Source organism: Crocodylus siamensis, chromosome 1 (assembly GCF_052110815.1).
Source record: "Crocodylus siamensis isolate JL-2025a chromosome 1, ASM5211081v1, whole genome shotgun sequence".
NCBI classification, from domain to species: domain Eukaryota; kingdom Metazoa; phylum Chordata; order Crocodylia; family Crocodylidae; genus Crocodylus; species Crocodylus siamensis.
In genome coordinates, this window is record NC_143395.1 from 173,131,060 (window position 1) to 173,151,382 (window position 20,323).

At 40.9% G+C, this 20,323-nt stretch overlaps 1 long non-coding RNA gene across 1 annotated transcript; it reads right to left on the minus strand.

Annotated features, from left to right (window-relative positions):
* Nucleotides 1–13,595: 13,595 nt before the first annotated feature.
* Nucleotides 13,596–20,296, minus strand: LOC149873664 (uncharacterized). Its single transcript, XR_016439876.1, has 2 exons — nt 19,487–20,296; nt 13,596–14,073 (listed from the first exon to the last, which is right to left on the minus strand). It is a non-coding gene; the product is annotated as an uncharacterized LOC149873664 (long non-coding RNA).
* Between the last annotated feature and the right edge of the window lie 27 nt (nt 20,297–20,323).

Here is a 20,323-nt window from a genome sequence, read left to right on the forward strand (position 1 = left end):
CATATGGCTGAGCCTATTGAACAGTCTCATGCATTACAATAATGGATCTATGGCCTTAGTTTTCCTAAGGACTGATTAAAATCATTTTTAGCTTCAGGGTGTGGAAGCAAAAGGAGTACTAGGGGGATATTTATAGCCAAATAGGTATCCTACTGTACTAACATAGTCTAATGTGGTTTTATACTTAACAATGTCAGTCACTTTCGGTTAACCTGCACAGTGAAAAAGTTTTCTGATGCCCCCAGAAGTGAAATACTGTTTCTGTCTTTGTATTCCTACTTGTGCTAATAACATGTTACAGTACTGATAAAAATATTCAGGGTACCGTGTTAAGTCTGTTTCTTAAACTGTGATCATTATGTGACTAATCATAATAATAATACGATATTAGGGGAAAAAATGTTGGATGATATTCCCTAGAGGGAAATGAATTTCTTTTTATCATCTACAGTAGTTTATTTCACATATTCATGACCCTCCTGGTATTTTTTTTATGATGAGCCATAAAAATGACAAAATACATTAGCAAAGTTCTCGGTTTATGCTAAAATGACCATATTCAAAAATAATAACAGAGACTTGTATCAGCAATGCAAAAGATGCATGAAGTAATTGGTGCTTAATTTGTACACAAACTGTCAAGGCAGTTTTCCTCACGGCCTGCATCTTCTGAATTCATTAGTCTCTAATTAAGGCCAGTTGGGACCAGCAGTTAGAAGGTTAAAGAGGTTCTGACAGCCCTAATCATTGCTCAGGAAGCTGAAAATGTATGCAAAGTCTCGGCAGATGGGGTGAGATCTGCCTCTGCCAAGTGATAACTGTTATTCCTTTGCACCTCCAAAGCTGTCATCCTAATAGGCACATTTTAAATTTATTAATGCTCTAGTTACAATGCATACACAGTCTCTAATGGTATGTCATTCAGAGTATATAAACTGAGCAATTAACACATATTACCTGGTAATGGTAAAATTATTTGTTGCCTGTTTGATTTTTTTTTGTTTCCTAATCCAGCAAGAATACTTATAAGCAAAGACTTTTTAATTTGTTCCAAAATAATAAAAAGGGAAAAGAAAGATTCTGAGCCACATGTTTATTTGACTGGCATTAATTCTTTGTTTCTACACATATAAAGCTTGAACTAACTTTACTTTGATTTCTTCCCATAGTCTTAGAACCCAGTGACTTTATTTTTTTTCTAATACAGTTTCTAAAATTGAATATTTTCAAGCATTCCTATAACATGTTGACATGCAAATGTTCCACATTGCCATTATTTTTGTGTATGAATTGATTTGAATTCCTCAGAAAAAATATCCCTCTTTTTTCTTTCCAGTCACTTCAATGGGATACCCATGTCTTGTTCCTCAGTGTGATGGTATCACCCTCTTTAATCCTATTTTGTTTAAAGCTCCCTAACCAACAGAAAGGCATTTTCTCAGGTCTCTCTTGTCTATGCTAAGGCTTCAGCCACAAGAGGTCTTTAATTAAATGTAGCATTTGTGCAACAATTGTTTGTGATACAGGAGCCCACGGAAATAGAATAATATACAATGAATGGCTTCTAAACTGCAGGCTTCATCAGGACTGCAGGATTCAAAACAGTCCTAATAATGTGATATGGTGTTAATCTAAGCAACAGAGCAATTATGTATTCAATGACTTATAGTCAGGCCAGGAACCTATTCCTCTGTTAGAACTAATTGATTTACACTCTGCAAAGCTAACATAAAAAATATGAAAGAGAATTTAGGATAATTAAGCTATGGGCCTGATTCTTTTCTCACTGGTGTAAAACTTACAAGCACATCCATTTAAATTAATGGAATGACACGGGTACAAAATCAGAGAAGGAAAAGACCTTCTGATTACTTTCCTCTGCTAAGATCTCAGTTGGAAACATTTCTTATCTTAGTGTTTCGTAACAAGTCATTTAAGGTCAGAACCAAAACACCCCAGTTGCCTAGTAACCCAGAACTGCTGTCAAAATGTCCCAGGTGAGGGCACAATTTCTTCACCTACAATCTTGTGAATAGTTCCATTGAAGGTAAAGGCGCAGCTTGTCCAAGTAAAACACTGCATGAATGGGCCCCACATTAGGTACCATGATTTGAAGAAGAGCTCAATACATGTCATGTGAGGGTTTGTCAACAAAAGAAGCAGTGCACCCAAAAGAAGTGCCTGAAGGACTTCACTATTGCCATGGCCATTTTACAGATGGGGAAACTGAAGGGCAGAGAGTAAAAATCACTTGCTCAAGGTCAACCAGCAGACCAAAAATGTGGGTGGGGGGATTCTATAACAGAGACAGGAGATTAAAGCAACGAACAGCATCAAGAAATTAAATGAGCTGAGGAACAGGGGTAGAAAGATGAGCGCAACGGCTGACTCAAAATTTTGTTTAAGAGAACATTATTTCAATTACCTTTCCTGGCATTGCATGGATGTACAGTACCACTCCTCAGATATCTACTATAGTGTCATTGAGTCAGTAATTGTCATTCAATGGGCAAATATAAGCAGTGAAGAAAGCCTTAGGTACAGCGTGGGCCAGATGCTTGAATGGGGTAGATGGTTGTCACTTCATTGGAGCTTTGCCAACCTACAGCAGCTCAGGATTCTGCCATATCTACTACTACTACTGTTATCTACTACTCCTTTTTTGTACCAGCCTCCCTACTCATTAGTATGCTCCATCATCAATGTCTCTCACTTGTTCAGAAGTCTGAGGCCTCTTTTACAGAACGTTATTTTATTTGTTTCAGTGTATAAAAATGTACCTTTCCAGTTCTCTAAACACATGTACAATTTTTTTTTTTAAATACCTGTACATTTAAATTGAACCAACCACACACCAACACTGTGATTCTTCCCATTTCCCTCTCACCCAACTCTACTGAGAAAAAAGGAGTTTTGTAACATGTGTGTAAGATCAACCTATATTTGGGCTCTGTCACACCAAGGAGAGTGCACATTCTAAAGGTCTGGTTATTTAGAAAGCCCTGCCATGTATCCTTCATATACATCTTGAGGTTATTCATTGGAGTGCCTCAGCTGATCATAATTGCTATATTATCACACATGGAAAGAGGTTCTTTCACTTGGTAAAACTGGTATCTGAAACCTGCTTGCAGCTTACTACTTCAGTGCAAGATAATCATATTTAATGTATAGTTTGCTTATATAATCAATTGGAGAGAGATAAATTAGTGTGTGTGTGTATATATATATATATATATATATATATATATATATACACACAACAAGGTTGCTATCTGCTGCTTATAAAATGTTATAAGCAAAGTTTCGTGGTTTGGCATTAAGTTATCTTTCCATATATTCAAGTAAGAGTATTAAATGCAGGACTTTGTGTAATGCTAAGCTGTGGTGAAGCTAAGGCTCTGAAAAGGAGCTCCAGAAGAACAGGCCTTACTGACCTTTGAATGGCTTGATTTTTCTTGACTCCTATTACTTCTTTTTCATACCAGTCTCCCGATTCAGTGGCTGTGTCTACATGAGATGCTGACTGCACAGCAGTCAGAAACTACTGACCAGTAGTGTTGTGGGGCAGAAACAGTGATGAAAGACTACTGCACAGTAATCTTGGGCTACTGCGCAGTCAGTGTCACAAAAAAGCTGCTCATCGGTGCTTGGCATTTAGTACTTGCTTACACAGTTAGCATCTCATGTAGATGTGGCCAGTATGTTCCATTTTTCTATGTCTCTCAGTCATTCAGAGATCAGTGAGCCCTGTTCTTTCCAAGCTCCTCTTCAGCTCCTCATCATAACCAAAAGTCCTACAGCATCATGCAATAGGAAATACATGTCTATGTTCTCTAAGGTAGACAGGATGTAGATCAGTTAGAGATGGAGTTAGAAAACCAGAAACCATTTAGTTGTGTTTGTGCTTCCCTTTTCTTTAATGTACTTTCTTCCTAACCAGTCTGGATAGAAGAAACTGGTATCATGTTCTACAGATAGATCGGTGATGGAAAACGTGTAATTAGCCATATTTCTTATGGTGTGACTTTTCTGGTAGTGCTTGCTGGCTACCCACCCAGTCAGCATGTAGACATTTGTGGAGTGAATCATTTCCATGTGCTTTTGCAAAAAGATTAGTCCAACAGTGCAAATGATAATCGTATAATAAAATATAATATATTTATTCACAAGTATGTTCAGAGTTTGAATCAGGGGTACTGGTCCCAGTATAGAACTGTCTGCTATTCCCACCCATGATTCTGAATCCCTTTGACAGAAAATTCGCTGTTGGAAAAAATGGTGCAGACTGTTTGCTTATTTTTATTTGCAGCTACTCTTGAGGCACAACTCAGCAGGTATGCAAAAGGCTATGAGAGTTACAGGTCAGGGGCAAAGCTTGTTTTAGGAACCTAGCTAGGAGCTAGAAAGTTTTGGAGCCAGAACTCTAGTCATCACATTTAAAGACCCCCTGCTGACAGAATTACTCTTCTGCCAAGTATAGTAAAGCTCCTACCAGGCCTGGCATTCAGGTCAAAGCACATGCAGACACTTCTGCACCATCAAATGGTGCCTTCCCAGAGTGACTTCATGTTCTGGTGGCACAGCTTCAGCATGGAGCTGCAGGGAGCTGCCAGAAGTTTGAGGGTGTGCACCCACACCCACACTGGCAGATAGTGGTGGCTGTTGCCTCTCACAAAAACTTCTGGTGACTGAAGCAACTAAATATAGACATTGCCAAGTTAGTCAGAAAATGAATATAAATGACAAAGTAAGGTGACTTGTATGTACAGATGACTTGCAGCAGTAGTAAGGTACCTCTCCATTTGCACAGGGCTGAATTAGAGAGCTAGGAATGATTCAGGGGAAAGTAAAAACAGTGGGAAAGCCTGCTTCCCTTTGTATACTGCCAGTAGGGTTAGGGACAGAAATTACACATCAACTGGTTTAAGAAATCAGAAACTGGCTTAAACCTGTAACAGAACAGAAGTTCAATGCACACAAATCAGTTTCAAAATGGCTAAAACTGGTTTAAGATAAATCTGGTTGAATGTAGTATCAGACTTAACCGATTTGGGTCAAACCAGTTTATGAAACTTCTGTCGCAGCCCCCTTCCTGGTTCAAGTTAAATCACAGTCCCCCAGCATCCCAGAATGCTTTCAAACCATGGGCTGGGCTGTGCCATCTGCTCCAGCAGAGAAGGGCTGGGATAGGGGTAGGGGGGAGAGGCAGCAACTGCCTCTCCACTGGGCAAAACTCAGCTGGGGTCTGGGGCTGGAGGGGGGGGTTAAACCCACCCTTCCCACAGATAAACCCCTTTCCCCTAAGTACAGCGCTTCCCTGCCCTGCTAAACTTACTGAAAGTTACTGCTAGCTTCAACTATGGACTACAAATCCCAGAGGCGCCTGGAAACAGGAAGACAAAGTGATGAGCAACCCTGCAGAGTTCTGCTTCTGTGATTCTGGACTGTAAATCCTAGATATCTCAGGAGCAGCAAGAAGAGGAAGTGAACACACAGCCTATGCTAGCTACATGCCAGAGAGCCATGCTCTAGTGTCCCCCTGGTTTCCGGCATGAGCCACTGCAGGCATGTGGCTATATTTCCTGAATCAAAAGTGAATGTGTGTCCAGTTGTTTCTCAGTTTAATCTTTGCAGTTTAGACTAGTTTGCAAAGATTGAATCGATTCAGCCTTTTTGACTGTCTGTACTTAGACTAGTTGTTTCCCCTGATAAGTTCTCCTTGTCAGGTGGGATGTAGATCTCACCTGTTCTGCATACACTCTGCCCAATGTGATGCGCCTTACCAGTGAGAGATTCTAACCACAAGAAAGGTGTCTCCAGCACTGGGCAGCTTCTGCCCAGGAACAAAAGTATCCCCTTATGTCATAGAATCAAGGCAGAAAGTCTTATATTTCTCTCCAGCTTCCATGTGCCTATACAGGGGTGACTTGACTGGAAAGAAAATGGCTGTTCAAGAGATGGCACCATGCTTTGTTGATTCCTGAGTGCAGCTTTTGTCCATTGGCAGGCAATGTGATTTTGAGCTACCAGGAGTATGCAGAAGCTATAGGTGGTTCTATTACATAGTGCAGCAGTATCTTGATTCATTTCTGTGGGTGCTGACAGATGTGCCATTCCCTGCTGCAACTCCTGGGGCTTCGCAAAAAGTACCATGAGTTACAAGTGACCCCCCTTGATCCAACAGATGTTTGCTGTTTGGTTGAGAGAGTGTGGGGGATGGAAATCAAGTTCCACTTCAGAGACAATCCAGCAGAGAGAGGCTGCCTGTCTGCTTGTTTCTCCCCTAGTCCCACCCAACCTCACCCAGCTCCAGGGTTGTCTTCAGCATGACAGGGAGGTGGGAGGTGCAGACTGTGCTTATTCTGGGTTTTGCCCTGCCAGCACTGGATGGGGGCAGGGGATCAGGTGGATTAGAGTCCCCCATCTTGGGAAATATAAAAGAAAATATAAACAGAGGAAAAAGAAGGTGAAGGAAAAGAAAAAGAATGAACAGCTCTATACTATCTCTTAGGTTGTTGGAGAGCTACAGTGTACTTGTAGTGACATAGTACAGCTTTTTCGTTATCTAGAACATGAAATCATAGAGGTACACAGTAGCACAACAAATTTAAAGAAGTGCATGTGACCTCTCCTCAAAATAATTGAGAACCACTGCTTTTGAATATGTCTACATCAAGAATTTCCAGGGTGAACAAGAGTAATTTTTATGACAGAAAGGATAAAACTCAGGAAACAATGGAAGATTCTCCGCAGAGCAGAAGAGGTTGATGTTATAGCCAAAGGGTTCAAGTGGTCCATCTTGAGAAGTACCAAGGACTTTAAAACATCAGTTGTTTATAAATGACTTCTTCTGAGGGGTCTCAAAATATTTTTGTCTGCTTGTTCAGTTTCAGGATTTAGGAAATATATCAATTTAATATGGGAAGCTGGACTAAGGTATAGCACGCGCAATAAGCTCCTTAGCTCTGCTTGTATCTATAACATGTCTTCTCAGTGTTGTATTTGATACAGCGCAAGAGGAAGAGACAAGCTGTCAGTGCCACAAATGGTAATGTCCAATACTTCGACTGTTTTTTCAGGTCCACCACCACCGATGCCACAGAGCTGTGTTAAAATGGTATTGTTTTCGTAGAGGTTCTACCTTACTCAGGCATAGGCAACATATGCATGGGGCTAAATGGGTGCTGTTATTCCAGAAAGTGCTAAGAGTTGGTGATCAGATTGCAGGATTAAGGTGAATTAATTACTAGATTTACATATGGTGCTCACTGTGAGGTTTGAAGTGAAACACACATATTTTAACTGAACTTGAAGATGTTGCAAAATAAAAGTATGGAGCTGTGATTCTGTAGAAAGCATTTGAAGCATGTTATGGGGATAAGAATGATCTTTTGTGAGCTTGGATCATTCTTATGTGCTCTAGCTAGTTCTTTTCTGACTGGGAGGGTCTGCACTGAAATCTAGTAACATCCTTTAAGGTGTGTACCTCCTTCATCTCACAGTCAACTAGTTTTTATTTCAATATTGCCCTAATCTTTTACAGTTAGGAGAATCTGGGGGAATATGGGTATTATACTAACTTCTCTTTGGTGGTGGACTCTTTCTTAGATCCAGCATGATGCTGAGAATTCCTATGATGCATTGAGCTCTATCCATAGCTATCAATCCCTATATACATTAAATACTTCATTTTAATTGGAGTTTACAGACTATATACCTGCACAGAAAAAATGTGTCCAGCAGATACGAACTGGAAACCGCAGAGAGTATTTTTTCTGAACTTGGGGCTCTTACAATGTTTCTCTCTTTGGCCCTATCACAACATGAAGGCTGATTTATGCATCTAGTTCCAAATGTTTCAGAATTGACAGTGATGCAAAGAATAGCCATTCTTCCTGCTTATATAGTAGTTTTCCCCTGTTGAGCTGAAAGTGCTTTAAAATGATGGCTAGGCACTATTTTTTGCATTTTACAGATCTGAGATTCAGAGAAGCTACAGAAATTGTTCATTGTTTTACAGCAAGTACTGAAAGAACTAGGAATAGAAACTGTGAGTTTGACTAATCCAATATTCATACCAAGATAACTGCATTGGCCGCAACAGTGCATCCTGGTTTGTGTCAGTAAGTGACGTCTCCGTATTATCAATCCCATACCTATTTGCTCACATACAGCTAGGCTTTTTGAAGTACTTACTTGGTTCTCAGTCTAGCTCTGGCCTAGGATATCAGAACTCCAAAAGACCATAAACCATTTGAACACAGTTAAGGGGACAGAAGAGGGCACTGAATTTGACCCATTATTTTGCTATTAGAAGCCCAGATTCTGCACCACTGTTCAAAAAGGGTCTGTTCACACTGCATCCCCAGTGTTTTCTAGGTGTTTTCACCCACTTGCTCCTGCTAGCACAAACTAAATCTGGAAATGTGGTGATGATGCCTTGAAACCAAAAAAGAAATCCTAAGTGTGTTGCCATTGACCTTAGTGGGAGTAGTCCAGATTTTCTGCTGGTTTAAGTGAGGGGAGAATCAGTGTCTTTTCACCTGGGGCAAATCAGTACAAATTAATGGTTTTGCTTAGGGGCACAAGGATTGGTGAGGAAAAATTCTAGCATTTTCACAGCTATAAGCTGTTGTCATTGGACATGACAAAATTTTGCCCTGGGTCAAACGAGTGAATACTCTCAAAAGTCACAAAAGACTTTTTTTTTCTTTTACCTGCAGAGACATTCCTTCTAAGTAACTGTCATGTGTTTGCTACATAAGCCAGAAGTGATGCTCAGCATGAAATGAAAAATCTATGCTTTGGTTCCACAAACAGCTAAATGGACACACACAAAGAATGGAGGTTTTTTGTTGAATAATAATTATAATTAGATTTCTAATCTGCAATCAGGGTGTCAAGCTCATCAGGCACTGAAGGTCAGAGTGTGTGGGGCCAGCCTGCAGGCTGGAAGGGTGATGTCAGGCTGGATCAGGCCCATGGACCACCCTGTGTCCCCATGCACCGTGTGTGGCACACATGCCAGATTCAGCTCTGCATGCCAGACCAAACCCCATGTGCCAAATGCAGCATATAGGACTGGTCACATGGAGTGTGTGGGTACAATCTGAGACCAATGTGCAGCCCCATGGGGCATATGATAGGGTTCTGCAAACTGGATCTGGCCTGCAGGCCCTATCTTGGAAACCCCTGATCTAATGGATAAATGGAAGGCCGGGATCACATTACAAAACTCCTTAGATTATCCAGACAGTTTGGTACACTTTGGGATAGAATTTGTTTCTTTTGGTTCCAAAAATATTTTCTGTCTCCATATCTAAAGGTGAATCTTCTTCAACAGGAGAAGTATTAGAGCTGACATCAAATAGCTGAACGTTCGTCTGATGCTGCGGCATTGCACCTGCCAGTCACATTATGAAAGCCGTTTCATGTATACTGTGGTGTGACTCAGTTGTATTCAGACTGAAAATCAAGATTTTTCCTAAAATTTAAATTTTGAAAAAATGTGAAGAAATCTTCTGAAATATATTAGGGTATCATAAAGACTATCGGGTATATACTGTAAGTTTCTTTGTCTAATTCCAGCACTAGGTTAGTGACCTCTCTGCCTTTGATTCTAATCTGACTTACACACACTATTTTTTAAACAAGTGTGATTCCAGTGAACTTCAGCAGACTTGATTACATGAGAGCAAGTAAAATCAAGAACAAGCTCATCAATCACAATGTCATAGTTCCCTTCTAATCTGTTCTATTCTATTCTAGTCCAGTCTAGTCTGCCTATTCTATTTTATTCAGATTCTTACCCTGTACTCATTACAATAGTATGTGAACTCCTTCAATACATGCTTAACATCTGTCACATGTAGTCTGTTCTTTAAGAACTGTAAGTGCACTGCAGTGAATGCTTTTTCTTTTTGGTAGACTTTTTATATACGAGAATGTTTTCAATGTACATTCAGGTTTTTTATTTATGTTAGAGAAGGCAAGATTGAAGTAAAGAACTTTGTACTTGGCAAAGAAAGTACTGGGGTTTAAAATAATCCTCTGTTCCTGTTGGGGTTTATTCCAGTCTCATATTGGACCCAAGAAAGGTTGGTTTCATGCAGTGACAAGGATTATCCTTGCAGTGGAGTATTCTAATGTGGCAGAGGAATAGACCACTGTCTTCATCCCAAACCGTTACAAGATTTTTCACCTATTCTAGGCTGCTCCCAATAAGTGTTGTGTAGATAAGGATGGAGACCTTGGGAAATGACTTTGCACACAGTAAGGCAAAAATTGAACTTTTTTTGTACAATTTTGAATAACAAAAACCATAGTTGCCCTAATGCTTGGGCTGCTTTTAGCTGTTCTGTGGTACAATGTATCCCAAAATTGGTTAATCAGCCAGTTGAGTATTCCTCCAGATGAGGGACTTCTAGAAATGGTAAAGCTGCTGAGTGGCTCCTAATCCTATTCCTGCTAGTGCACAGGGATTATGCTCAGGGGGAAGGGGACACAGTTGCAACAGTTACATATGCTGGAGATCCTTGAATGCTAAACCAGACATCAAAGGGTAAGTGCATTCCTTTCATCTCTCAGTAGTGGAAGTGATAGAGTTACTGTGGGATAAATCTTCCATTGGAGAAGGCAACTTGTGTTGAGCTCCCCTTTCTTCCCCCATTGAGTGGTTGCATCTGTGGTGTTATACACTGCAAGGAATTCCTCACTTTATTTTCCTATTTCCACTAGAGAGTCCCTGCTTGATTAGTTCTTGTTTCTTTAGCCAAAGACTAGAACAAGCTTAAGAAAACCAAGAGTCCTACACATAAGGGGGGGAGAAAAAAGTGAGCGGTGTTCTTGTGGGCTTCTTATGGCTTTGTCCATTAGCATTTCAGATCATCAAAACTACCAACTTAATGCCCACCTAACTACTGTTGTAGAAGGCAGGGAGAGTCTCAAGACAGAGGAAGAATCATTATGTTTCAGGTGCAGGTTTTGGGAACCCTCACTCTCAAGGCATTTAAACACATAAGTCATGGTTAAGAAATTCAATTATCAGTTAAAATAATTGGTGGGAGCATACAATAAGTGCCTCTAGCAGTGGTAATTACCCATATTGCCATGTCTGAGTGGTCAAAGTCTATTTCTATTTATGCTATAAAACCCTAATTATAATACAAACAGCTTCCCTCTAGCACTGCAAGAGAGACTTGGGCCTGCATCGGTCTTCTCAAGAGAGACTTTTAAAACTTACTACATGTTTGCATAGCTCAAAATACATCTTAATACTTTTTTTTTTTAAATTAGTTTGATAGTTTGACAATTCCCCAGCATCATGCTGGAGATAGTTTATGTTCTCCATATGTAAAATTGCAAAGTGGTGACTGATTAAATACCAATGTCTTTAAAACCATTAAATATATAGTGTTTCACTCTGCTTTTAGTTTACATGAACACAGCTTACCTCTGGCATCAGTTTTTCCTGCTAATATTTCTTCCAGCATTTTAGAAATTCAAAAATACTATTCCTGGAAGGGGAAAAAAAAAAAGCTTAAAAAGAAAACCAACCATACTTGACTTCGGCCTAGTAACTCTTTGCATCTGTGTAAGTGAGCTCAGAACCAGGTCCAGAATTTGTCTTAATAAGCCCAAATGCCAGGTTCTTTGCCCTATACCAGCAAAGTAGCTGCACTGCTCAGGGAACCCTGTAAGAGCGGGGGAATCATTGGTCACCACAGAAATTCCTATATCAACCTCTTTGGTTCCCCAGCCTGGAAGATGTGACCTGAACATCCATGGTTATGTATATAGAATAGGCCTGTGTGAATAGGGAAGTAGTTGATTCAGATTCCAATTCGACCAGTTTGGAGGACAGCGATTCGATCTGGTGATTTGAATCACTGTCCCCATTCAGTTCAGCCTCATCAGAGATTTTGTGCTGATTCGGAGATTTGGATTGACCAGGGAGAAGAAGGCACAGCCGGGTGGCTGCAAGTTCTTCTGTGGCTCCTCCAGGTGTGCCTGCCTCTCCCCGGGTGGGGGGAGCTGCAGGAGAAGCCCCTAGGGCTGTCCTGCCTGGCCCCATTCTCCATCCGGCCCCCACCTCTCGGCACTTAAAAAAAAAAGAAAAAAAAGAGAGAAAGCCCTGCACTCACCGGCTGCAGGAGCGGCAATCAGGGCCTCTGAGGGTTCATGGCAGAGCCCCCCCCCATACAATGTGGGGCAGTGGGGGCAGCGGGGATCACCCCCCTGCCTGGCATCTGCATGGCAGCTGCCCCATGGCGTGGGTTCAGTGTGGCTCAGCAGGGTGCCGTGCACTGTCTGGGAGCAAACATATGCAGCTAGAGAAAAGCAGAAGAGAGAGAGAGAGGAAGAATTGTCCCAGTGTCCGGGAAATTTTCTCTCCTCCTTTTCTGAGGTTTTAAGGAATTAATACTGGGGTGGTGGGTATTGGTTCCTTGGATTGACTGGCTAGGAATTAGGCCCGGCAGTTTTAAACAGGGTTGAAACTTGGGAGTTTCTAATCCTGCCAGCTTTGGGCCAGGGCTGAGGTTTGCAACTTTCTGCTCCCAGTGGAGCTGTGTGACCCAGACTACCTGCAGCCCAGGCCTTGAGGGTAGGCCTGGCTTTTCCCTTTTGTTTCTTTTGATGGTTCTTTGCTTCAGGCAAGCTGTGTAGTTGGGCCAGCTGTAGCCAGTAATCAACCTGGCTCCCTTTTGAGTTCGTCCTGCAATTTTCATTTCAGCAGGCCATATAATCCAGCCCAGAAGTTTTGGGGTGCATACAAGCTGGCTGCAGCTGCAAATCCTTTCCCCCCCCACACACAGCCAGTTGCAGGTCGGCAGGATCGGCCATGGAAGCAGCCTCCCTCCCACCCTGTCCCCAGTGGCTGACTGTCCGCGGGGGGGGGGGGCGGGAAGGGGGCAAGTGCCTCCCTGACTCAGGAGGCACCAGTTACCCATGACTCTACTACTTCTCCAGGAGCAACACAGCCCTTTGCAATGAAGAGGGACCCATGCTCTTGAGCAGCCATACAACTCTCCAGTGTGGGCCCCCTCTCCAGCCCATTGCTGAAGGGCAGGTATAGGTGTGTAGGCCCCCCAAACTACCCATTGGGGACCCCCAAGCTCCAGACTGCCTGAGAGTAGGAGAAGCTTCCCCCAAGAAGTTTCCACCTATAAACTTTGCTTTGTAGTTAACAGCATTTTAAAATTATATTTAGTGTTTTGTTTTTTTATTCTGTGTAATACATTTGGGTGTTCGTGTTTACACTGCTTGTGAGGAGGGGGTTTGCTTATATGGGACGTCCCACAAATTTGGTGTTCCCAGATTTCTGGGTGGGGGCTTGAGCCACTGAAATGTGGCTCAAGTCCTTTGAGCTTGAGCCTGAAGCTCATTATGGGGTACCCTGAAATGTGAACCTGGCCCTTCTTGCTGCCGACCAGAGCCTGACAGAAGGGTTAAATAAAGATGACTTAAAATTAAATTTGTTATTTATCTCATCTGGTCATGCCTCAAGGATAGCTTTATGCAACCAAAAGGGATCTGGTTCCATTGGCTAAAGAAGGATATTGTATAAAATAAACATCCCATGATAAGTAAAATAAAAATAGAATAATATGGCATATTTATTAAAAAATACATATACAGCCAGTGGTGAGATGATTTGCTGAAATTCTTCTGGATGCTGAATGTTCATACAGAGATCCTTGTATATTGATTGCAAGCAGATTATATCAAACAGATGTTTTATGCTACAGGCTCCAACATACACTTATTATAGCTGATGCTGTATGTCATCAAAGCAAGATGTGACTCGTCTACTATGCCATGCAAAGGTGAACAGCTTCATAAAAGAAGACTCAAGCAGCATAATCCATTAGAGTCCATTTACAAACTAACAGATATTTTACAGGCATCCAACAGACGTTCAATCAAATCATAATCTCAGAAACCTGCCAACAATAAAACCCATAAATTAAAATCAAGTTATATAAGCATGACTTGACGAACCTGATGCAATGTGATGGCATGAGTTGCATATCCCACATTAAGTCACAAATTCTCCTTCCTTTCTCTTATCTGTCAATAGTGGGGCAGAAAATGAATAGTGAATGCTTTGTAGGCTACATGTTTATCTACTTACAGCTCAGTAAACTCAAAAACCTGAACATAGTGAAATTATTTTGTCATTAATTTCTTCTTAAAGTGTCATCTTTTTATTAACACATTGGTGGTGGGGCGGACTTCTTACTAATGGCCAGAAAAATGCTTCTAATACAGCACAATGTTCAGTATGTGGCCTGGGTTTAAGGCTCAGTCACACAAACTGATCTGAATGTAATGACCTTAGTTCCTTTATGGAGTCTCTTATGAAGGTTTGTGGACCTGAGTTTTGGGTCCAATATAAGAATTTATTTCTTAATATTTCTTTTGATCCCCAAACTAAAAACTGAGTCTTCTATGTGTAATAATCACCAGGTTCAATAAACACAGACATATGTTTATGAGAAGAACTGAACAATGAACTTTATTGTGGAACAGCAGGCAACCTCTGCAGACCCTTTGTCTGACTCTAACTAACTAGCTGCTTAACTGAGGGACCATCTCCCAATACCCAACTCACTCAGTCTCTTGTTAGTGAACATCTCTAAAGTATAACTTTAATCACTACACACTGTGGGTGCAGACAGAAATTACATTTGTTGCACAATTGGCTCCTTGAAACCACTCTACAGCCATGCCCTTACAGAAGGGCATGCCTGCAGAGCACTTTAAAAGTACCTGATCAGGTAACAACCTGAAACCTCATTAAATGAGGGTTCAGATGAATGCACTCTTAAGTGGAGCACCTTCATTAATGTCTGTCAGCACATGGGAAGCAGGGTGGAGGTGATACGCCCCAGCCCTACTCCCAGTGATGTCTTTAGAATGGGAGGGGGAGAAGGGAGGCAAGGGAGTTTTGTTCTGGAGTTTACCCAGCCTATGCTGGAGTGTGGGGCAGGTGAATTGGAGCCCTCTAAGGTGGAGAGGCTCCAATCTACTTATCCCATCCTCCAGTACATGCTGGGCAAACCCCAAACCAAGCTCCCTGCCTTCCCTTCCTACCTCTCCCATTCTAAAGACAGCACCTGTGCTGGGAGGGGATGGGGCTAGGGGAGAGTGGCTGCAGACATGCAGCTGCTCCAAACTGATGCTGTACCCCCTCAACCCAAGAGCAAAGTCTGTTGGGTCAGGGGGAACACTGTAACTCATGGTGCTTCCTGCAAAGCACAATGAATTACAGAGGGGAGCTGAACATCTGTCAGAACCCTATGTTTTACTCTAGTGGTCCTAGCTCACAGCAAAGCATCTTGCTGATTTTACTGTGACTGCTTACCCTGAATAGAGACATCTCACATGAATCAGAGTTTGCTGGAGCAGGCCCTAAGATATTTTGTGACACAAATAATGTCAGAAAATATAATGTTTTTCATTTATACTTATTACAAAGATATTGTATGATTAGTGCTTTTCTGCATGTTTGGGGAAGTGGGCATTTACTTAAGTCCTTCAGTAAGTCTCTGTGTATACATGCATGTGTCCATGGAGGGGGAATTATGAAAGGAAGAAATCCCTATAAAATTGTGTGAAGGGCAGTTTTGGGACGCATTTGGCTTCATTTAAATTTCTTGCCAATGAAGAAAAGTGAATATAATACAGTGGTCCCAGGCTTATCTCTAGATCTACTTGGATAGACTTTTATATCCATGTGGAGTCTAGAAGAAGTGAAGAATTAATCTACATAGACTTCATTGTAGGGTTGGGGCCTTTGTCATGACCAGACTTTGCTTTGCTGGTCTAGTTTTCTACCACAGATGCAAACTTGAAAAGATCCGCAGAAGTTAATGGAGCCGTGGCTCAAAAGGCTTTATGTCTGAGACTTTCCATGGACTTTAGGTCTGAGACTTTCCATGGAGCGTAAAGGATGTACTGAACACAGAGTGAGTACACGATGCTTCACTACAGTTCTCTCAAGTGGGCCTTTGACGATTCAGATATGATTTTTTTTCATGATACCTTTCCATTACAGAGACTATTTACTAGTGGAAAGATAAGAAATAAATTGAGGAGAGAGATGGAAAAAACCCTCATCATTTTATTTGTATTTAAGGTTAAAATGGTCAGTGTCGAACCTTGGAAGTGGAAGGGTACTTCTATATTTCTTCAGCTCCTGCTCTCACTTTAGAAATGGTAAATTCTCAGGTAAACTATGAGTTGATTTACCTTTGAAGTGAAAGGAAAACTTCAAAGCTGCTTCTAAACCACAGTGGCTGAGGAGAAAGAGAATGTGGGATGACTTATGGACAAAAGAACTGCCTTCTTTCACCTCCCTGAAGCCAGGAGGCTATCTACCCATCTCTCTGGTAAGGACCTGGCTCTATTAATCCATGTTCTGTAACACTGAGACTGAATTACTGCAACATACTTTATCTCAACCTGGCCCAGTAGAGCACTGGCAAGCTTATTTGGTTCAACATGAAGCAGCTGGTCTGCTAAGTGAAGTGGACAAACAAAAGTACATAATAATACCATTACTTTGCCAACTCTGTTGGCTACTACTTAAGGCTCTGGTCCCAGGTCTATCCTTATTTCCAAAGCCTTCTATACTCTCTTTCAAAGATCCTCACTCTGCTTTTCTCCATGACAGTTGAATTCCCCCAGGACCCTATGACAATGTCATAGAGCGTACCTTGTAACTCAAGTGGACAGGCAGCAGGACATTCTTATTAGAAGGCTTTCTAGGCCAGCTGTAGAACTTGCACTTATTAGAGAATGGGCTGAGCCCAACATATGCAACCTTGAGGTTATGGTGAAAGACGTAGTTCTTTCAGCTAGCATTACCAGGACAGCTGTGCTGTATACAGGCATGGCAAAGCATTCTGGGAACAATCCAGTGAATCATAGCTATTGATCATAAATATTATAAAATTGGAAAAAGAAATTAATCCCTGTTCTACAGGATCTTTCTGGCACATTTTCCCAGTGGGTTGCTCTACCTTCCAGCCTCTCCCAAACTGCCTCTGAGCTATCTATAGCACAAAGCTGAACCCCTTCCCCACCTATTTTCTGCTTCTGCTATACTAGGAGAACTACCCTTTAGGTCATTATATACCTCTTACATACCTCATATATGGCCACAGGGACTGGAGCATTGATACAAATCTATCCCATTCACTTGAATTTAATGGGAATGACATGTCTTAGGCAAATATTCTGGTGATGTAGTTTACCTACAGGACAGGTGTGGCATCAGTTTGGTTGTGAAATTTTCCTAATACTAGCTTGCTTCAACCCTAACCCTGGAAAGACCATCACTACATGAGGGGATTTTGTTCTGTCTCCAAGGCAATGTAGTCTTTATCCTAGCATTTCTCAGACCTTTTAGATTCAAGGCACCTTTGTTAGTTTCAAGGTAAGTCTCAACAGACTCAAAGTATAACATGGAAAAAGCCAGTTTTAGTTTATTTGGGAGGAGGGGTTGGGGGGGTTGACTATAGAAAAATACTAGAGCAATTCTTCTGTTGCAAAAACTCAGGAAGACCACGGAAGGTCAGAATACTATGGATTTCTATATGAAATCTCTGGGTTTATCCTGTGAATCATGTTTGCACACCTGACAGTGCTAATATTGTCACACTGTGACAACCTTAAAAGGATCTTAAAGCACCCCAGGGTACTGTGGCACCCTAGTTGAGAATCACTGCTTTAGCTTCTCACTGTTGACATGCAAACTATTTTGATGTATGTGGAATGAAAAATGGTCCAGTGAAGGTAAACAAGATGCTCCAGCACACCCACATTTATAGACCTTCTTTGCACAGATACATTTTATTAATCTATGGATCCTGTAGCCCTTATGCCATTTAACTGGAATAGACCCTCATATTTGTAGCTAATTCTTTTTTTTAAAGACAAACAAAATAACAGGTGTTTTTATCATGCCCTGATGGACACTGTAAATTTCTCTAAATATATATATATAAAAGCTCCTATCAGTCCCTATGGTCTTCTGTATTTGGTAGCAGCCTCTGGAAATTTTCAAAGGGCTGTATGCTGAAGGGCTCTTAGCTTAGGATTGGGAATTAAGAGTGCCTGGACATGAGCCTGAAGGCTGCTCCACACTGTAATTACAGCGTGTCAGAGCAGACTCAATTAATTGAGTCTGCTAGGGAGTGGTAATTAGCATGCTTCAGCTAGCCTCTGCACCTCATGTATCAGTGTCCCCATGCTTCAAAATGGTGGTGGGGGCGTTTTATCTAAAACTTGTTCAGTGAGCTTTAGATAAAGTGCCTCCATTGCCATTTTAAAGCACGGGGATGCTGATGCACAAGATGCTCTGGGCGATTTAATTAGAGTGGCTCTCAGAGCTACTCCAGTTAAAGTGCCCTCCCCGTCCTCTGCACATGTAAAATTGCCCTAAGAGCACTCAAGCTCTAGCTTTGGTTCTGGCTCCCTTGTTACATCAGGGATGTCACTTAGGCCAATTTAAAAATGCCCCTGAACTCAGTGCTTCAAAATCTTGGGTACCCGTTTCAGGCACTTGCAACCTTTTCATTCAATAATGTGGATCATCTACAGCTGCAAATGAATACAGTGCAAGCTACAGGTGTTCCATACCTGTGAAAATGAGTTTTGATGTGTAACAATTAAGGTATATAAACCCTGAAGCAATCATTATCTTAGAACATCTTGAAAAATCTGGTTACAATTTTTGCCTCAGTTTCCATTAAAAAGGTGGGTGATAATACTGGCTTTCATCACTGGGATGTCATGGAGAATAATTAGCTATAAATAAGTCAATTTATAACGTGCTTTCAAGCTAAAAAGTGTCATGCATATGTTGAAGGTAAAACTTATTAAATATTTTTAAAAGCTGGTTTTCCCTGGGCACCTCTTGTTAAAAAACTACCCCCTTTTTAAAATGAGCTGCCTCTATAGGATAGAGCGAGACTGGCTTCTTCATTTTAAGGCCAAAACTAAACAAAAGTGAGGGCTTGGTCTGGTGAAGTAATGAATGCCTTTAGCTTCCACACTATCTCACAGTGTATGACCTTATGCTGGTTACGCATGAAGAAGATAATTTTGGTTCATAGCCTCTAAATGTGCCTGGCTGCAGTAATGTGGTGAAAGAAGATGTCTTCCAAGAAGTTCACATTACTAGCTACAGTAAAATAAAATAGCTATATTGTTTCAGCAGCCAGTTTCTTCCCATTGTCTTCATTTTTAAAACCATGGACACTCAAAGGCAAAGGGATGTGTTTCACTACAATTTGAGAACTGTACTGTAACCAAATATTATCTTCATTTTACTTCTTGTTTCATGTTACTTTTAGGTCCTTGAGTTCTCCAAAGTTCATCATTGCCCGTGACATTACCGTGACTTGCTAACTTTCTCATTATTTCTACAATCAATAGGAGAACAATATATTGTGTTATTCTGTATTTCAGTTACCTGTCACTCAGTGTTTTATCTCCATTGATACTCCAGGTACCATGCATAGAAACTAAAGTAGGCTGTCTTGCCTTCCGCTAATCTTGAATGCCTTTTGTTCAAGAGGTGTTTTGTATTCATCAGTCAACTAAGGACTCATCCCGAAGAAGCCCTCAGTCAGCACATAGATCTCAGTGAAAAAAGGATATGCAGCTAGTAAAATATTCATAGCAAAAGGTACCTCAATCATTTTCACCTTTTGACCCTTCAAGCCTGAAAGGATTATCAACAGTAAGTGGCAAATCTTATGATTGTGAAATGTTCATAGATGAAATACCTTGCCATCTCTGTTATCCACTTTTGATATTAAACCTATTCTGAAGGTACATTTATCTTCCCACTCTATCTGCCACTACAGTTCTGTTAAATTCAAAACGGTTTTAATAAGATTCCAAAGTTGGAATGATAGTGATCAAAGTCTGGAGTTAACTACACTCTTTTTTAAAAAAAAAGAAAAGTGCAGTGGTTGTTTTTCCCCAGATGCCAAATAATAAACCTTTGGAATAGCTGTAATAAATACAATTAAATTCCTTCTCTAACTAAAATTGTAGTTCTGTGGAATCAAGTGACCGATAATCTCCATTTGTGAAGGTTAAAGTCCATAGCAATCACAGAGATTTCACAACATGCAGTAAGTTAGAAGAAAATGATGGATGTTGACTATATGCAAGCAGTTATTTCACTACATATTAAATGATACTCCTTAGTGTAAAATATAATACATTACGGAGTATAATACCCTATCATATTTTTCTATAGGGAATATAATATCCTAAATTAATTTCATATATATTAGTA